The following is a 17052-nucleotide window of genomic DNA, read 5'->3' on the forward strand; positions in this document are numbered from 1 at the left end:
ATCCACTGCACCCAGCTTATACTGAATTTTTCAATCCATGAACATGAGATGTTTTTATTGGAACCTTGTTAAATCCCTTTCTCTGATTTATAATTGGAAGTACAAATAAACTACAACCTATTATTGCCCTTAGGCAGAAAAATAATTTGGCATAATTTCAAATTGACAATATTTAAATATTGCTTTTATATTTATTTACTAGTGAAAGGGTTGCTGCTTGCAAAGAGATTTTTAAATCAAAACCTTAATATTAAATAAGAAATATTATTATCATTTCCACTTTGGCGGAGGGAGGATTCCATTACATGTTTCCATGTTACAATTAGAATTCTTTGTAGAGCCCCAACTGGATTATTACTGCTTTCTTGCTGTGTTGATGACCCTCATACACTGGTGTACCTTGCAATGGTGTAATGGTGTGACTGGCCTTACTCTTCACACAGCTTATGGCTGATGACACCTGAGTGTTAACAGGATCTTACCTAGGGAAACTTTGCTATATTCCATTGCCTGCCTTCTGTAAAGTCAAACACAGGAAATATGTGAAAAACCATTATAATATAGAATTCAGTACTCTCAATCATCCTTCTTCAGCTCTCCTAATGTACCCATTTTACTTTAGCACAATGATTTCCCACTTAGCAATCGATATTTCCAGTCTATCCTAACTTTGTTTACACTCTTTCTTCTACCTTTTTTTTTTTTTTTAATAATTATTCACTATTGATCTTCCTTGGCAATCTTACTCTTTAGCCAAATCTTCTCTCAATTTCTTGACCTTGCTTGTGATTAGAAAAATGCATAAATTGGGAATTAAAAGAAAAAAGAGTAAGCTACATGATGTATGCAATCCAATTTTAGAAAACTTTTTTATTGTAAAATAATAACTATTTATTATAAGAAATTTGAAAAATACAAATAATACAAAAAGAAAATTTGTCATCGATAATCCCACTACCCAGAATATCACTGTTAACATTTTGGTATCCTCTCTACATGCACATAAAAGAATATGACAAAGAAAGGATTGTTATAAATAAACCATTTAACTTGATTTTAAATTAATAACTTTTCATGAATATAGCCTTTCATATAGTTAGAATACCTATTTTCTTACTATGTTAGTACCTACATGGTATATTATATGAATGTGACAGTTTATTAAATCAATGTCCTTTACTTTAAAATTTGCATTATTATACATAATGCTGAGATTAATATATTGGCATTTGTATATGAGTCATATGTATTCCCTTAGAACAAATCTCTAGAAGTATACAGAATTAAAAATCTTAGATAATTAACACAAACTGCTTTTTTGAAAGACTGCAACTTTGCTCTCCGCAGCAGTATTTTTTGTTAAATCCATTTCCCCATGCCCTTGTAAACTCTATGTTTATTCAGCTGAAATTTTATATCCTTTGACTAGCATCTTCTCAATTCCCCTACCACCTACATTCTGTAAGTTCAATATTTCTGTTGTCTTAATTATGCCTTAATTTATCTGAAGACCTAATTGTCTTAAAACATTTTCTGTTGCTGTATTTGAATTCTACAGAAGGGTAATTTATAAAGAATGGAGATTTATTTAGCTCATTCTTCTGGAGGCTGGGAAATCCAAGAGCATGGCACAGCTATCTAATGAGGGCCTTCTTGCTGTGTGATGACTTGGCAAGAGACATTATGTGGCAAGACAGAGCAAATGTTCTAGCTTAGGTCTCACTTCCTCTTCTTATAAAGCTGCCGCCTCATCATGAAGTTTCTACCCTGATGATCTTATCTAATGCTAATTACTTCCTGTCTTTGTTCATTTGTGTTGCTATAATAGCAAACCTGAGACTGGGTAATTTATAAAGAAAATAGATTCATTTGTCTCTCAATTCTGGTGACAATTCTAGTCCAAGAGCATGGTGCTGTTATCTGCTCACCTTTTAGTTAGGGTGGTGGGCTACATCACAGCATAGTAGACAAGCAGTATGTAAGGTCTTTTAGGCCAACTGACTGCCCCATGAATGCCATGTTAACCTCTGTGACCTGCACGGTCACTCCAGATGAGCTCCTTGAAAATCTAAAGTAACTGGAAGACCAGGAAAAAAGGAAAAAATGATAAATGCCTGCTGCACCTACTTTGAGACATTCACTCTCTGTTGTTCCTTATTCCCACCCTAATTGATAAGGCCATTGGATTTTGTAACCGACCTTAGTCAACCTCATGACTCCATACCCTATGATCCCCTCCCACTTGCAAAAAACCACCCTGAAGTTACTTCTGTAACTTTCCACTGCCCACCCCAAACCTATAAAACCAACTCCTATCCCACCACCCTCCACTGATGCCCTTTTCAGCCTCAGCCTGCCTGCACCCAGGTTAATAAACAGTGATGTTGCTTGCACAAAGCCTGTTTGGAGGTATCTTCATTCAGCACGCACATTTTAACACAGTAAGGTGAGCAGATGAGTGCAAAGGGACACACAAGAGAGGCTGGTCTCATTTATAACAACCCACTCTCACGGGAACTAAGTACTTCATGTTTCAAACACCTCACACTAGGTTCTACCTCCAAACATTGCCAAATTGGGAATCAAATTTCAATGTACGTTTGAGAGGGGACACAGTCAAATCAATAGTATTCTGCCCCTGGCTCTTCAAACTCCTATCTTTTTCAGGTACAAAATACAATCACCACATAGCTGCAAAGTGTTACCTGTTACAGCAAAAACTCAAACGTTTCAAGTCCAAAGTCTTATTTGAGACTCAAGGCAAGCTCCTTCCAGCTATGAGCCTGTAAAATGGAAAACAAGTTATCGACTTTGAAGATTCAATGGTGGGAGAAATACTGGATTAACATTTCAGTTTTCAAAAGGAGAAATAGGCCAAAAGAAAGAAGTACTCAGCCCAAGCAAATCCAAAACTCAGCAGGGTAGACATTTAATCTTATAACTGCAAAATAATACTTTATTCCATATGCTGTCTTCTTGACATACTGGGATAGGGTTTGGGCCCCCAAGGCAGCCTTACTTCTAGGGCTGTGCTGGATGCACAGCTCACATGGTTATTCATATGAGTTGGAGCCCAGTGTCTGTAGCTTTCCCAGGTGGATGTCGCATGCTGCCAGTGGCCCAACCCAGCAGTGGCTGCACTCTCACACTCCACTAGACTTTACTGTGGTAGGAACTACCTGTGGCAACTTCACCCCTGAAGCAAGTTTTTGCTTGAATTCCCAGGCAGATTAATATGTCCTTTGAAATCTAGATGGAGACCACCACATCTCTACCTCTCCTGCATTTTGCAGACCTGCAGAATTAGCACTCCATGGATGTGGATGCTACCGAGGCTGATTGCTTGTGCCCTCCAAAGCTGCTGCACAAGCTACACCTGGAGGCACTTGAGACATGGTTGGAGCAGCCAGGATCCAGGGAGCAGCAACGTATGGATGCAAGGAACTCCAGGCCCATCTCACAAAGCCATTCTGCCCTCCTAGAGCTGTACCTTTTCTCCGTGTCCTAATACACAGCCAAACTCTGTTTTACTCATGCTAATCTTATTAGAAAGTAATCACTGGACCACACCCTCAGCAATTTCTCCCAAATTTGCTTGTTCACTCTTAACATGATCAGGCTGTGACTTTTTCAGATTTTTTGGCTTTCCTCCCCTTTAGTTATAAATTCTGTTTTAAATTACTCATTTGCTCCTACATCTCAGTATAAGCAGCTCAAAGTAACCACAAAGCTCCTTCTTTGATTTGTTTAGAAATTTCTTCCAGGAATCCTAGTTCAACATTCTTAAGTTCCACCTTCATAAAACCCTAGAATATGGACACAATGGAGGCAAGATCTTTGCTACGATATAACAAGGATGGCTTTTACTCCAATTCACAGTAAGTGAATTTCCATCACACCTTATCAGAATGGTCTTTACTATACATATTTCTATTAAGAAATATTAATAGGAAATGAACCAACAACAGAGTAAGTTTACAAAGCCATGGATTTTTTTCTTAAAATGATTAATAAAATTGGTAATTTTAACAAGGATTGATCAAGAATTAAGAAACACAAATTACCTATAGCAATGAAAAAGTTGATACGATTACAGAGCTCATAGACACTAAAAAGATAATATTATAAAGAACTTTATCCTGATAAGTATGATTATATAAGTGGAATGAGAAAAAATCTTGAAAAACATAATTAACTAAATATGACAAAAGAAGAAATAGAACATTTTAATAGCTCTGTAACTTTTAAAGGAGTTGAACCCATTACCAAAACCTTTCACAAAGAAAACTGCAGGCCCATATGGCTCATCACTAAAATCTATAAATCATCTAAAGAAGAAATAATAAGTCTTACTTTTAAGAAAATAAAGGTGGAGGTAACACACTCCAACTTGTTTTATAAGGATGGCATAACCCTGAAACTAAAATGTGAAAGAGACATTACAAAAATTTATCACCCAACTTAGTCACATAAAATGAAAAGCTAATAGTTTCACATCTGTTTGCATTTGACAAATGTTTTGAGGACTAGAAGGTTATAAATCACTCTATTATAATGTGAAACTTTTTTTTATCAAATGTCACAGGAATGATCAATACCTGATCACTGGAGAGGAAAAACAGAGGAGAAGTACAAGTTTCTGCATGTCAGCCAGACATAGGTAACATTATTTCACAAAGCAGCAGGCATTGTTGTTAACAGAAACTGAAGGGAGAGAACGTACTGATTTTGGTATATACCAAAATTTTTAACATAGTAATAGACTTCTGAGAGCACTAATGTCTCAGAAACTTAATAGGTGCTCCTTCATTTGTTGGAGTCTAAAGAACCAGGTTCACCTTTACAAACACTCCCATAATTGAGCTTCCATACATATTAAATCCAGAAGAGGCTGAGTGGCTTATTGTGAAATAAGAATGATAACCATAGAGTTCCAGAACATCATGCCACTAAATCTCACTAGCAGAGTTCTAAAACGGGAAAACTAATGCATTCACTTAATACAATACTAGTTATTTTAGTCTGTGACTTTTCTCCTTGATGAATATTTTTGAGTCCATTAAAAGAATTCCTATTTTAGGCATGGTGGCGTGTGCCTGTAATTCCAGCTACTCAGGAGGCTGAGGCAGGAGAATTACCTGCACCCAGGAGGTGGAGGTTGCAGTGAGCCAAAATCATACCATTGCACTCCAGCCTGGGTAACAACAGCAAAACTCCTTCTCAAAAAAAAAAAAAAAAAAAAAAAAAAAAAAGAGCTATTGTCAGCAATTTTTTCCATGTGAAGTTGTAAAAATATTTTCTTAACATCTTATTAATTTTTTCTTAACGACACCTTTTTAATTTTTATTATACATCTGAGTATATTTGATGAGTAAAAGGGGAGTCAAATTAATGGTTATAACTCAGAAAGAATGCTAATATTTCTTCTTTTAATCAGCACTTAGTTAAATCCTACTTATTTATTACTTTAAACAACTCCCTACAGAAAACACTTCAGTGCCATTTATTACTTTTATTCATGAAATATGTTTGCAAAATATTTCCAATGTGTCTATATTTTCTTCACCATTAATAAAACGTCAGAGTAAGTACAGTTTTGCTGAATTAGGAACTATCTCAATCCTTTGTGATTTAGTTTATCTTCTTATATGGCCAAAGGAAGTCATCTTTTTCAAATGCTTTTCTCAAATAGAAAAATAAATTAATATTTATGCTGATTAGGCTGAAGCCTTTGAAGACATTGGTCTGAATAAATAAAGCAAGTCACAGATCCATGCCACTCTAGTATATTTATTAAAACAATCATATCCTATCAAAAAAACTCAGCAGGTTACACAGATAAAAAATAATACAGGTCACCTCCTTTAGGGCCAGTAGGTGAAATAAATGTCTGTATTGGTTTTATACATTTAAATAATGTTGTTTTTCTTTGCCTCTTGTTGATATATGCAGAAGTCAGTATATAATATGCCTACGTGCCCTTGCCATACCTATTATGTGCAACTTATTCTTAAGCAAATTATACCGATACAATAGGTAGCTCTTTTGCAAGCTTACTTAAAATGTTTTTATCCCTACTCATCCTATGGTCATGTCCTTGTTCCTCTTTTCTCATAAGCATATATTATTAGGCATGTCTAATCTTCTTCAGAGTCACTAAAGGGTTTCTGTGAGGCTCTGTGTGTCAATGACCACTATACATCCAAATGTGCATGTGTACAAACATAACGTCCTGTCTACAGTCATCTCTACTTATCCCTAGAGTTTCTTATGTTTTAATTCTAGTTTTGCTTTAAGCCAAAGATGTGTTGTTAGATATTCTGATTATCAACCTGGCAGGTCTATTCTTTTGAGCTACTCCTTTCTCCTTGTCGTCCTTCACTTCAACTAGTTGCTTGTTGTACTCTTCCAGAAACATCACTTCATCACGCTGTCTTCTACAACCTCTCTAAAAGCTTCTTTATTCACATTTTAATTCTTCACCTTGGCTTGTTCTTTGCCTGTTCCAAACTCAAGAAACCAAAGGGAATTTTATTGTTAGGAAGCATCTAGAGCAGTGGGTAAATCAGGGCCCATAGGCCAAATCCAGCCTGCAACCTGATTCTATACAGCTCACATACAAAGCATCATTTTATATTTTAAAGGGGTTGGGACAAAAACAAACAAAAAATATTTTATGACACATGAAAATAATATGAAATTCAAATTTAACTCTCCATAAATAAAGTTTTACAGGAAATTAGCCATGCCCATTCATTTACAGATCGTCTATAACTGTTTTTGCAATACAAGAGCAGAATTGACATGTTGCAAGAGACCAAATGGCCTGCAAAGCCTGAAATATTTACTACTAAGTAAAAGAAAAAAAGTTTGCTAACCCTTGATCTAAAGAATTAGAAAAATGGAAGTCGTTGTTCACAAGGTTAAATTATTTCCCCAAGGCCATGGGAATTTATTGCTGAACCCAGGTAGGAACTTGATTTCTTTATTCATCCATTGGTGCCCTCCTTGTTGCATCATATGCTGTCTACCCATTTAAAAGACATAGTTATGGTGGCTCAAGCCTGTAATTCCAGCACTTTGGGAGGCCGAGGTGGGTGGACCACGAGGTCAAAAGATCGAGACTATCCTGGTCAACATGGTGAAAGCCCGTCTCTACTAAAAAAAAATACAAAAAATTTGCTGGGCATGGTGGCGCGTGCCTGTAATTCCAGCTACTCAGGAGGCTGAGGCAGGAGAATTGCCTGAACCTAGGAGGCGGAGATTGCGGTGAGCCGAGATCGCGCCATTGCACTCCAGCCTGGGTAACAAGGGCGAAACTCCGTCTCAAAAAAAAAAAAAAAAAAAAAGAGAGAGGAAAAATAACATAGTTAACCTTGTAACTGAAAGACAAGAAGAAACTCCATTTCTCATTGGGTCTTTTGCATTTCCAACATTAGTCAATTACAAAAGACACTGTGGAGGAGATCAACATTTAGATGACTACTGAAACAGCGATTATCATACAATGAATAATTAACTAGGTAACGAAGATTATTTCTACCTTAACTGGGTAGCAAAGATTATTTATACCTTTATCAATCCTGGGTTTAAAAAAAAAAGTCAATGTTAATTTTAGTTAGAAAGAACTGTATTAATACTATATACTTTTATACACATGTATATTCTTAGAAAAAAAAAAAAAAAGAACCTATTTCTGGGATAATTTATCATCTTGCTTTAAAATAAAGAAACAAGTTCTGCTGCCAAGAAGTTTCTCACATGTTCCACCCTTGTCAGGTTAAATAATTGTTTGATCAAAATAGCATCTGTCCTGGTGCCCGTGGCTGAGAGAGCTGAATTATTGAACTCCCATTAGTAGTTACAACTCTAGAACCACCCAGCAGCCTTCAACCAACTTCCTGATCATCAACCTCCTTTTTCTACTCTTGCCTTGGGAAGAACTACAGTGTCTCCTCTAGACATCCACAGGGCTGTGGGGAGATAGAAGTTCACAGCAAGAATTGCAGTTATTTCTTCTTTCTTCTTTACCAGACAAAAAAAACGAAGAGACTTTGAGCAAAGATAAAGCAGTAAATATCCCTTTGCAACTCTAACCCAAAGTTCTACTGCCCTTTTTCATGAAAATACTTAAAAAAAAAAAATGATATGTGAGAAAGGGGAGGTATCTGTCATCCTTTTCAGAGACCTACCATCCATGCTGCTACATTGCCCTACTGGGCACGCCTTGCTGGCCAGCCTCTGTGGAGCAGTGAAGTTATTGCTGCCTCAGCTTCAGTGCAATGTATGTAGGGAAGACAATACTATCATTTGCTGTCAGCCCCGTAATTCCCTACACCACTAGGCTAGTGAGTGGCTGTGACTTGAAGTATAGGCATAACTAGAGAGGGTAGGTGGGTAATAAGATATGGCAGGACTTTAATATGTACTAAATATGACTGTTGCCAGAGTACAAGGAAAAGACTGATGCTGGCCTGGTGTCTCCATCTGTGGACGCAAACCAGCTCAGAGCCTTTTCCCCAATCTCAAGTTCCCACTGCTCTGTCATTCCAGGAGAGATGCTGCATTATGATGTAGTCAGAGAATAAATTTTTCTTATTATCTTAGCAATACACTACCATCACCCACAAGAATGGTATTTACTTTAGGCCTTTTCTTCTCCTCCTCACTAATGCAATACATATGATTAAGTGAAAAACAAAAACTAGCATTATCCATGGCATTGGCAAGAAATACCTAGTGTTAAATTCCCAAAAGTGTCATCAGATACTCCGTTAATAAAGACTAATAGAATATATTCAAACTCATTGTAGTAAAGCAGACAGAGTCTTAGTATTGGAGGAAATTTAGAGGATTTGGAGCCTGGTCTCAAGGGTTTTCAAAATGGGATGGGTTTAAAGCAGATTTTTCCAAGAAGGGTAATTATTAGAATTGGACAATGTTTATAACACAATAATTTAGGATTGGTGAATGCATTGAGGTGAGGTGTTGACATGATAAGTAAACCTGTGATAAATTATCTATTTACTGAGGTGAGCAAACTTATCTCTGATGAATTGATTTGTAGAAATTTCTTAAAAATAGTAAAGTTGTTTACTGGTTTAGTTTCATGTTAGAGGGCTTTTTGAATTTTTTATTTGTTCATTTTTAGGAAAAAAATAACTAAGCCATGTTGATACAGATGTTTTCAGTTCTCACCAGAATGACCTTTTGTATTACATGGTTTCAAAAAAAACAGGTGTCGTATTGACAATCCAAACTTGTGGCTTTGTAGTATTTCTAACCGTATAAGAAACATACAAATGCAAATATATACATTGTTCTGGAATAAATATTAATTTAATTGTTAGGGGTTATAGAAGACATAATACTTAGAAAGAAAAAGAGGAAATTTTTCCTCAGGTATTACAATTTTTAAAGATTTTCTGTAACCACAATGGAAGATATAGATTTACATTATTATCCAGATGACTTTCATTCTCCATCTTATCTCTAGATCAAACCATGTAATTTCCTGGTTTAGACTATTACCAGTAGGAAGTATCTAGCCATGTATCCTTTCCAAAACAGAACTATCTCCCTATTAAAATTCTTAGCAGAGACTTTGAGGCTAAAATTTTATTTTACTTTAGGACATATCTAATTCACTAATATTTGAAAAATGAAGGTAAACCATATAAGCCTTTATATCTAAATTAAAGCCAATTGGTAGGGGTGGCACTTGTTCTAGACAACGCAGTTCCGAATTATTTTATCTTTTCTCCTTTACTTTGTTTTTTTTATACAAATGACTCCAGCTGAGCTTAACATAGTCATTTTGTTTTCTTTTTGTTGGGTTGGTTGAACTTTTAAGTTCAAGGGTACATGTGCAGGTATGAAATAATAAAGGCTATTTATGACAAACCCACAGCCAGTATCATACTGAATGGGCAAAAGCTGGAAGCATTCCCTTTGAAATCAAGCGCTAGACAAGGGTGCCCTCTCTCACCACTCCTATTCAACATAGTATTGGAAGTTCTAGCCAGAGCAATCAGGCAAAGAAAAAGAAATAAAGAGTATTCAAATAGGAAAAGAGGAAGTCAAACTCTCTCTACTTGCAGATGACGTGATTGTATATTTAGAAGACCCCATCATCTCAGATCAAAATCTCCTTAAACTGATAAGCAACTTCAGCAAAGTTTCAGGATACAATATCAATGTGCAGAAATCACAAGCATTCCTATACACCAATAACAGACTTAAAGAGAGCCAAATCAAGAGTGAACTCCCATTCACAATTGCTACAAGGAGACTAAAATACCTAGGAATACATCTAACAAAGGATATAAAGGACCTCATCAAACTAAGAGAGGACACAAACAGATGGAAAAACATTCCATGTTCATGGTTAGAAAGAATCAATACTGTGATAACGGCCATACTGCCCAAAGTAATTTATAGATTCAATGCTATCCCCATCAAGCTACCAATAACCTTCTTCACAGAACTGAAAAAACCCACTTTAAACTTCATATGGAACCAAAAGAGAGCCCACATAGCCAAGACAATCCTAAGCAAAAAGAACAAAGCTGGAGGTATCACACTGTCCAACTTCTAACTATACTATGAGGCTACAGTAATCAAAACAGCATGGTATTGGTACCAAAACAGAGACATAGACCAATGGAACAGAACATAGGCCTTGGAAGCAACACCACACATCTACAACCATTGGCTCTTTGACAAACCTGACCATAATAAGCAATGGGGAAAGGATCCCTTGTTTAATAAATGATGTTGGGAAAACTGGCTAGCTATGTGCAGAAAGGAAAAACTGGACCTCTTTCTGTCACCTTACACTAAAATTAACTCTAGATGGATTAAAGATTTAACATAAGACCTAACACCATAAACACCCTAGAAGAAAACCTAGGCAAAACTATCCAGAACATAGGCATAGGCAAGGGCTTTATGATTAAAACACCAAAAACAATGGTAACAAAAGCCAAGATAGACAAATGTGATCCAATTAAACTTTAGAGCTTCTGTACAGCAAAAGAAACAATCATTAGAGCAAACTGGCAGCTAACAGATTGTAAAAAATGTTTGCAATCTACCCATCTGACAAAGGGCTAATATCCAGAATCTACGAAGAAAACAGATTTACAAGAAAAAAACAAAGAAACCCATTCAAAAGTTGTCGAAGGATATGAACAGACACTTTTCAAAAGAAGACAAACATGAGGCCAACAAACATATGAAAAAATGCTCATCATCACTCGTCATTAGAGAAATGCAAATCAAAACCACATTGAGGTATCATCTGATGCCAGTTAGAATGGCGATCATTAAAAATCTGGAAACAGATGCTGGAAAGAATGTGGAGAAATAGGAACCCTGTTACATTGTTGGTGGGAGTGCAAATTGGTTCAAGCATTATGGAAGACAGTGTGGTGATTCCTCAAGGAATTAGAAATAGAAATTCCATTTGACCCAGCAATCCAATAACTGGGTCAATACCCAAAGGATTATAAATTGTTCTATTATAAAGACACATGCACATGTATGTTCATTGCGGCACTATGTATAATAGCAAAGACCTGGAGCCAACCCAATCGCCCATTAGTAATAGACTGGACAAAGAAATGTGGCACACATACACCATGAAATACTACGCAGACATAAAAAACAATGAGTTCATGTCTTTTGTAGGGACTTGGATGAATTTGGAAACCATCATTCTCAGCACACTGACACAAGAACAGAAAACCAAACAGTGCATGTTCTCACTCATAGGCCGGTGTTGAACAATGAGAACATGTGGACTCAGGGAGTAGAGCATCACACATGGGTCAGTTGCGGGGTGCTAGGGGAGGGACAGTGGGGAGTGGGGAGGGTGGGGAGGGATGATGTGGAGAGAAATGCTGGATATAGATGAAGGGGGATTGGAGGCAGCAAACCACCTGGTTATGTATGCGCCTATGCAACAATGCTGCATGATCTGTATATGTACCCCAGAAACTAAAGTGCAATAAAAAATAAAAATAAAACAAAATAAAATCAAATCTTAAAAACAGCCAGAGAAAAAGAAACATTTTATACAGAGAAGCAGAGATAATAACAAAGCAATGCAAGCCATAAGACAATGAAACAACAACCTTAAATTACTTAAGAAAAAAAGTCAACCCACAATTCCTTACTGACATTTCAACAATGAAGGAGAAATTTTTCATACATACAAAGATAGTGAGATTAGTCTTCAGCAGATATGCACTCCAAATACTATTAAAGAAAATTCCTAGTGCATTGTTTTGCTAAGACTGCCATAAAAAAACATATCATAGAGTGGGTGGCTTAAATAACAGAGATTATTTTCTCAGAGAAAGTCTGAGACCAAGTGGTCAGCAGGTTTAGTTTCTACTAATATTTCTATCTTGGCTTCCAAAATGGCCACATTCTTGCTGTGACATCACACAGCCTTTTCTCTGTGTGCATATATTTCTGGTATTTCTATCTGTTTCTACTAGAACACCAATCATATTAGATTAGGGCCACACTCATTGAGTTGATCTAAACATAATTATCTCTTTGAAGGTCCCATCTCCAAATATAGTAATGACACAGGATCCTTTGGGTGCCACTTTGCCAGCCAGAAACCTCTGTGGCTGACAGCACTTCTGCTCACATTTCACTTGTACCCCCTGGGCTTACTCCACCTACTGTCTGACAGGCTGTGCTCAGCTCACACTACCAGCCCAGATCCCATGCCCACTGAGAGTGAGCCAGGTATAGTGAGGGGCATGTGAGTGAGTGAGTGCAGGGCCTGGCCACAGCACACAGCCAGGAGTGCCAGCTGCTGAGGTGAGGCAGGCAGCTCCTGGTGCTTGCACAGGTTCACGCTCTGTGTGAGGCTGCAGCTGGACCAAGAGTATTGCAAATGGATTTTTCCTTAGATGCTGGCTGGCATCTGGATGAGGGGAACATGATAGTGCCCAATAACTTGGAGATGCCAGCAACCATGGAACTCCAGCATTTCACAGTTTGTTCATTTCTACTGTCTTCAGCATGGCGAATTGGTTTGTGGGGTATGTGTTTCAGTTTGTTATTACATCTGGTTTGGTCCCACTACCTCGCTCTCACCTAGGGATCCTGAGCTGGCCCAACCCTGCTGCTCCTTCCTCTCATGTGTGGTGGCGCTGGCAGAGAGCAGGAGGGGTATAGTGTTACAGCTCCTTTCCTACAGGTCCATTCAGTAGGTTCTGGGTTCTTGTCCTAAGAAGAATGAGGTTACATGGACCACCAGAGAGTAAGCAAAGCAGAGAAGAGTTTTATTGAGTGACAGAACAGCTTTCAGCAGAGAGGGGACCCAAAGAGGGTAACCCCTACCTGAAGGTGGGTAGTCCCAATGTGTGGCTGAGTCTTGGGTTTTTATGGGCTCAGAATTTAGGAGGGCACACTGATTGATCCACTGATGGGCCTGGAAAAAGCACCATTTGGTTGGCTAAAAGGCAGGCTTCAGGCTGTCTTCTGGCTTGAAGGTTGGGTTTCACTAGTGACCTGACCCTGTGTGCCTAGGAATCTGTCCATTTCCTGAAACTATCAGTAACATTCTGCTGTGTACTGGGAGTTAAGACACCAAAGACTTAGGGAATAGGAAAATGTTGCCAGAGTGAAATTGTGAACTGAACACACACACACACACAATTAGCAATAGTAAAAATATAAATAAACATACAAGGGTTTTTTTTCTCATTATTTGATCTATGTAAAAATTATTGATAGCTTAAAAAACAATTTCTACTTTATAATATATATAGAAATAAAAAGTATGACAGTAGTACTATGAAAGGCAGAGGAGAAAAATGAAAATATACTGTTATGAGATTTTATGCTGTATGTGAAGTTATATAACATTATTTGAATATAAATTATAATAATATGAAATTATTATATTTTAACCAATTGGCAACCAAAAAATGAAAGAGATAAAATGAATGAGCCATTTGTGATGATAAAATTCATTGATAAAATAGAACCAATCTAAAGAAGCAAACAAAGATAAAAAATGAACAAAGAAAAGATGAGACAAATAGAAAACAAATAGCAGGGTACTAGATGTAAATCTAGTAATATCAATAATTACATGAATTATAAATAGTCTGGACACTCCAATTACAGTGCAGAGATTTTTAGATTGGATAAAAACATACCTGCATGGTTCACAAAATGTATTCACTTAGAACATACAGACAGGTAGATTAAAAGTAAAAAGATGGCCAATGTATGTGTGTGTGTGTGTGTGTGTGTGTGTATATATATATAATTATATATATAAGCAAATACTTTAAAAAGCTTTAAAAAGAAAACAATATGCTGGGAGACTTCTACCTCCAAACAGGATACATAGCAGGGCATTTAACAATGGAAAAAAAAAGTATAGTACATTTAACAATAAAAAAAAACAATGTTTTTTAAACCTGGAGTATCAAAAACCTCAGAATTCACATTCTTAACAATGAGTAAACAAGGTAAGCACCATTCTTAGCCTAGTTTACTGCCTGGAGAAAAGTTGCACACCACAGAGGAGGGAGAATGAAGCTAGGTACATTTTGTAGTCTCTGTGAGTTGAAGAGATAAAGTTAAAATTCAGGTCAGGGGAGGAGGCAAGAAGTCTAGAATTCACCAGAAGGGATACTGGAGAGCAGACAGCTTCAGAAAGTGAGGGCTACAGAAATCTGCAAAAGAACACTGAGCCTTTAGCTGAGTTCTAACCGAAGGACATGTGTAAAGCAACTACCCGAACTGGGTCATTTGTAATTAAGAATTGATTTAAAAATTTCTATGGTACCCATTTTAAAAAATGATATTAAAAAGGAGAAAATAAAGATAGTACAAAAATAGTAATAAGATATACTGAGTAATACAAACAAAGAAAGGGAGAGTAAGGAAACAAAAATAGACGGGCAATTAGATTAAAAACATAATGAGATAATAGACTTAAACCCTATTGTTATCAGTAATTACTTACATAGAAATAAACACTTTTATTAAGACAGAATTTCATACTTCCAGAACACTTCCTTCTGACACACTAGATGTGTGGAATTTTTGTCCCATATTGAAAATTCTCTGATGCCAGCTGCACATCAAATTCCATTGAATTCTGGTACTAACCAGAGTTAGTGCAGACCCAGAAGGTTAAGGGCTCAGGCCCACAACGCTGGCTCCCACTTCAGATGCCAATTGAAAGTGGTCAGCTTCCAAAAGAACCAGAACTTCTTTCTGACTTGGTTACAAACAGGAGGTTCCCATAACCCTCATGTTTGATGATTTTCCAGAACAGCTCAAAGAGCTTAGGAAACACTTATGTTTAACAGTTTTCTATAAATGAGATTACTAAGTACACAGGTAAACTGAGATGAAGAGGTGCGTAGTGCAAGTTATGTGAGAAGGGGTGCAGAGCTTCTGTGTTCTCAACAGCCATGCTACCCTCCCAGCAACTTCATGTCTTCAGAAACTTGTAAGATTTTCAAACCTCTTTATCGTCTCTCTCTCTCTCTCTCTCTCTCTCTCTCTCTCTCTCTCTCTCTCTCTCTCTCTCTCTCTCTCTCTCTCTCCTCTCTCTCTCTCTCTCTCCTCTCTCTCTCTCGCTCTCTCGCTCTCGCTCTCGCTCTCTCTCTCTCTCTGTGAGCGTGTGTGTGTGTGTGTGTGTGTGTGTGATGGAAGCTTCACTATAGAGTCATAATTGATTAACTAACTGACCATTGGGGATTATGTCAATATTCAGTCCCTCTCCCATCCCTGGAGGTAGGGGATGGGGCTAAAAATTCTAACCCTCTAATTACATAGGAGGGGTAACCAGCACCTTCTTGAGGCTATCCAGGAGACCCTGATACAATTATCTTATGTACATACAAACAGAGACTTACCGTTTTGGAGATTCCAAGTGTTTTAGAAGCTGTGTGTCAGGAAAGTGTGGAGAAGGAGAGATGATGGGACAGAATCTAAATATATACATTATTATGTCACAGTAACAATAGTTACCCTTTTATGAAATGAAGCAGTCTTATTCTTAAACTTACGGTTTATCACCCAGAACAACACTAGGCATATAGTCAATGTTCAATAATTTTTTAAGTAAATAAATAAATGAATAGCTCAGATCGTTTATGACTGTTACTCTTTCCTCATTTCCGTGTAGAGCTAGCTGAATTTTATTTGAGACCAAGGTTGTTGTATCAATTGTGTGCTTACTTTTTAGGAAAACTTTTATTAGATTCAGGAAGGCAGCTGCTTATTTGTTGGTGGCTCAATTGTTTTATACTACGTGAGGAAAAATAACAATATCTCATATGAAAACATTCTTACTGGGCCGGGCGCGGTGGCTCAAGCCTGTAATCCCAGCACTTTGGGAGGCCGAGACGGGTGGATCACGAGGTCAAGAGATCGAAACCATCCAGGTCAACATGGTGAAACCTCGTCTCTACTAAAAATACAAAAAATTAGCTGGGCATGGTGGCGCGTGCCTGTAATCCCAGCTACTCAGGAGGCTGAGGCAGGAGAATTGCCTGAACCCAGGAGGTGGAGGTTGCGGTGAGCCGAGATCGTGCCATTGCAATCCAGCCTGGGTAACAAGAGCGAAACTCTGTCTCAAAAAAAAAGAAAGAAAAAAAAAAAAAAGAAAAAAGAAAAGAAAAACATTCTTACACCAGATATCTCAGGTTAGTCCAAAATTGTGTCTAATACATGTTCTATTCAAAATCTTTATACTCAAGTGAAGTGTATCTTTTCCTTCTTAGATTTTCAAAATGAGATCAACGCAATTGTGATGGTGTACTTTAGGAATACTGTCATATACAAGCTGGCATTTACTCTTCTTTCATCATCTTTAAAGATAAGATAAATATAAATGCAACTTTTGTGTAAGACAATGGAATTAGTTGTTTTGCCGCACATTGTTATTATATAGGGGCATTTTAAAAAATTTATCATTTGTTTTGCTGCTGCTTGTAATTTCAGATCCACTGAAAGCAAGCCACATTGTTTTGAAATAAATCTTACATAGGAAAATGG

At 37.2% G+C, this 17052-nt stretch overlaps 1 long non-coding RNA gene across 1 annotated transcript in view; it reads right to left on the bottom strand.

Moving 5' to 3' along the window:
- LOC118152071 (uncharacterized) overlaps positions 1-15956 on the bottom strand; it is a 35976-nt gene extending 20020 nt beyond the window's left edge. The window contains exons 1-3 of the long non-coding RNA XR_004740419.3: positions 15909-15956; positions 2706-2783; positions 1929-2077 (exon numbers count right to left, since the gene is read on the bottom strand). This is a non-coding gene — a long non-coding RNA (uncharacterized LOC118152071). The remainder of the gene's footprint in view (positions 1-1928; positions 2078-2705; positions 2784-15908) is intronic.
- Between the last annotated feature and the right edge of the window lie 1096 nt (positions 15957-17052).

Source organism: Callithrix jacchus, chromosome 3 (assembly GCF_049354715.1).
Source record: "Callithrix jacchus isolate 240 chromosome 3, calJac240_pri, whole genome shotgun sequence".
Classification (NCBI taxonomy): Eukaryota; Metazoa; Chordata; class Mammalia; order Primates; family Cebidae; genus Callithrix; species Callithrix jacchus.